Source organism: Solanum tuberosum, unplaced genomic scaffold (genome assembly GCF_000226075.1).
Source record: "Solanum tuberosum cultivar DM 1-3 516 R44 unplaced genomic scaffold, SolTub_3.0 scf00209, whole genome shotgun sequence".
NCBI lineage: Eukaryota > Viridiplantae > Streptophyta > Magnoliopsida > Solanales > Solanaceae > Solanum > Solanum tuberosum.
In genome coordinates this window covers 651,474-655,708 of record NW_006239134.1, presented here as the reverse complement: position 1 = coordinate 655,708, position 4,235 = coordinate 651,474, and positions in this window count along the sequence as shown.

Sequence of the window (4,235 nt, the reverse complement as noted above, 5' to 3'; positions counted from 1 at the left end):
AAGTTTTCTGGAAATTAAATTCGAGACAGTAGAGTCTGCGACATGTCTGCGATGCGGACCAAAATTTTGGCCCTTGGTGGAGCTAGTTTGCGACGCGGACATGCTCCCTCCAAGCACAATCTCAAGCTGCCTTGGCAGCTTGCTTGGCCAAGGTTGGGGTCCTCCTCGGGGACCCTTAGGGTGGCTCCCGGGGCATCGTATCCGAATGTTTTGACCCTAAAAACATTTATTAAGACACTATGGTCACCTCCACTGATTTTAGACTCCAAACAACACATCAAAACGTGAACAACATACTCGAACACACCAACACGTAAAAGACTAGTTTCCGAATGTCTTGGTCGTCCCTTGACGTTTGACTTCCAAACTCTTTAAAACTGACTTAAAAGTCTATTCTTCATTATTTTGACAAGTTATTAATGTATAAAACTCATGTGAGGCTCTACTTCATCCTACTTTATTTTGAGGGTCGTTACACAATGACAAGGAGGTAACGTTAGCAAGGATCAGTCTACAACTTTAGCAGTGCCAATAGGGTTCCTCATCTGGTACATGTGGTGGTCAGTTCCAGAATAGGTTATATGCTCTTCAGGCTCGCCATGACCAGAAAGATTCTCCATATGTGATCACTGGTACGTTACAAGTATTCTATTTTGTTGTTTATGCATTGTTAGATCTAAGGACTACACTATCTTTTGTAACTCCATATATAGCAATAAACTTTGGTGTCTGTCCAAAATCTCTCTCAGAACACTTCTCAGTCTCTATTCTAGTTGGTGACCCAATTATAACTAGATGGGTATACAGAAATTTCCCTATCACAATTTCTCAGAAAGTCACCTCAGCAAACCTTGTAAAGTTAGAAATGGTGGATTTCGATATCATTCTAGGCATGTATTGGCTACATTCTTGTTATGCCTTAGTCAATTGTAGAACTAGGATCATTTGGTTTTAGTTACCAAACAAGCTAGTCAAATAATGGAAGGGTAGTAACTCAATGCCTATGGGTCGATTTATCTCTTACCTTAAAGGCTAGGAGAATGATTTCCAAAGGGTATATCTATCATCTTGTTCAGGTTAATGATTCAAACTTTGAAATCCAAACTCTTGAGTCAGTCTTAAATTTGAATGAGTTTCTAGAAGTGTTACTAGAAGGTCTTCCCAGAGTTCCCCCGAAAGGGAAATTAACTTCGAAATAGATCTACTTCCAGATACGCAGCCTATTTCGATTCCTCCTTATAGAATGGCTCCAACTGAGCTTAAGGAATTGAAAGAACAGTTGAAAGACCTTCTAGATAAGGGCTTTGTCAGACCCATCATCTCTCTATGGGGTACTCCAGTGTTGTTTATGCGTAAGAAAGACGATTCTCTTAGGTAGTGCATTGACTATTGTCAGTTGAACAAAGTCACAATCAAGAATAAGTATCCATCCCCAGGATTGATGACTTGTTCAACCAACTTCAAGGTGCTAGTTGTTTTTTTATAAAGGATATCAGATCTGGCTATCATCAACATAGAGTCAGAGATAGTGACATCGCGAAGACAACCCTTACGACTCGGTCTGATCACTATGAATTTGTAGTTATGTCTTTTGGCTCACGAATGCTTTGCAACTTTCATGGACTTAATGAACAGGGTGTTCAAACAGTATTTGGACTTGTTCGTCATTGTCTTTATTGATGATATCCTCATTTATTCTCAGAGTGAGGAAGAATGTGTGTTTGATCTGAGAGTTGTTCTACAAACCCTCCAAGATCGCCAACTATTTTCTAAGTTCAACAAATGTGAATTATGGTTACAGCCGGTCACTTTCCTTAGTCATGTGGTATCCAATGAAGGGATTCGATTGGATTCTCAGAAATTTGAGGCAATATAATGCTGTCCCAATCCATCTCTCTAACATATATAATGAGTTTCTTGGGTTTGGTAGGTTACTACAGAAGGTTTGTTGAAGGATTTTCATCCATAGCTTCCCCATTAACCAAGTGGACTTAGAAGAAGGTTAAGTTTCAGTGGTCAGATGAGTATGAGAAAAACTTCTTAGAACCGAAGACTAGGTTGACTACAGCTCCAATCTTGACTCCACTAGATGGTTCAGACGGTTATGTCATTTATTGTGATGCATCCAGGGTCAGCCTAGGTTGTGTGTTTATATAACAAGGTAAGGTCATAACTTATGCTTTTAGACATCATAAGTTCAATGAGAAAAACTACTCGACTCATGACCTCGAGCTTGCAGCCGTAGTGTTTGCCTTAAAAATTTGGAGACACTACTTCTATGGTGTTCATGTTGATGTGTTCATAGATCATAAGAGCCTCCCGTATGTGTTCATACAGAAAGAGTTGAATCTTCGTCAGAGGAGATGACTTGAATTCCTCAACGACTATGACATGAATGTGCTCTACCTTCCGGGTAAGGCCAATGTAGTAGCTGACCCCCTCAACAGACTATCCATGGGCAGTGTGGCACATGTTGAGGAAGAAAAGAAAGAATTATCCAAAGATGTTCACCATCTTGATCGCTTAGGAGTTTTCCTTTTGTACTCGTCAGATGGTGGTGTGATAGTTCAGAACATGTCAGAATCTTTATTGGTATCGGAGGTTAAGGAGAAACAAGACAGTGATCCCATACTGCTTCAGTTAAAAGGTACAGTTCATCAGCAGAGAGTTGAGGTGTTCTCCCAAGGGGGAGATGGTATGCTTCGTTACTAGGTTCGCTTATATGTTTCAAATGTGGGTGAGTTGAGGCACCAGATCCTTACAGAAGCCCATAATTCCAGTTATTATACTCATTCGGGTGCCACTAAGGTGTATTGTAGTCTACGAGAAGTTTATTGGTGGAACGGCATGAAAAGAGACATTGCAGATTTTGTGGCTAAGTGTCCTAACTGTCAAAAGGTAAAGTGGAATATCAGAAACCAGGAGGTGTGACTAAGGAGATTAGCATTCCTACGTGGAAGTGGGAAGTGATAAAAATGGATTTTATTACGGGCTTACCTCGTACTTGCGGACAACATGACTCAATTTGGTGGATAGAGTCACTAAGTCAGCTCACTTATTGGCAGTCAAGACTATAGATTCAGCGGAGGATAACACAAGACTCTACATCAATGAGTTAGTCCGGTGCATGGGGTTTCCTTGTCTATCATCTCAGATAAGGGTCCTTAGTTTACCTTTCATTTCTAGAAATTATTTCATAAAAGTCTTGGTACTCAAGTAAATCTCAGTACAACATTCCATCCGCAGCCGGATGGTAAGGCAAAGTGTACCATTTAGACCTTAGAGGACATGCTGAGAGCTTGCGTGGTCGATTTCAATTGTTGTTGGAATGATCACTTCATCCAATACTAAGCGTCAACGATCGTTAAGTAGTAATATAACCCAACTAAGTGAGTTGGGGTCGAGTCCCAAGGGAGTGGTACGTATTTGAGAATCAATAGGAAAGCATGAATATGCTCAAGTCAATTATAGCTAAAAACATTTACGAGTAAAAGCATGGTTCAAGTTAGGGGCGACATAAGTGTCAAATAACAGGGGGATTTGGTTTCAACTATCATCTACAACAACAAATAACACGAAAATAGCAAGTATAGAGACGGGTTCTTGGGACGTGATTGGATTATGGGATAAGGTAGACAATTGGGTGATTGCAATTAATAGTGAATATCTGTAAATTAGTGAATAAGCTAGACTTTAGTGGGGATAAATTTTCTCTCAAACAATTTACCCCGAATCAAATTGGTTTCTCTCGAACACCAATAAACAACAATTAAGAACAACCTACGCTTTAGTCCAATCACTCCCTCGAGCTGAATGTGTGGAAAAAGGTTTAGGGTTCACTCTCTCAAGCTGAACCCATGACAACCCAATACCCACAGACCATCAAATCAGTAATCTTGATTTTTAAAACCTCTCTCTTGAGCAAGCCAAAAACACGAAGGTAGAGTTGCATTTGCAACTACAATGCTTTTAGATTAAGCCATAATTACTGAATCAAATCACTTTTAAACAACATTTTGCACTATCAATTAACAATACCCAGCAACTAAATCAATCCATAATCACATATCACACCCCAAGAATTGGGGTTTTAGCTAGGCATAAAAAAAGGTAAAAATCGTTACCAAATTGTGTTTCCATCAACTGGGTAAGATTAATATTGTCTTTACAAAGGTCTAAGATGAAGAATCTTCAACACCCACTTCCAATTTCTCAGAAATGGAAATCTTCAAATC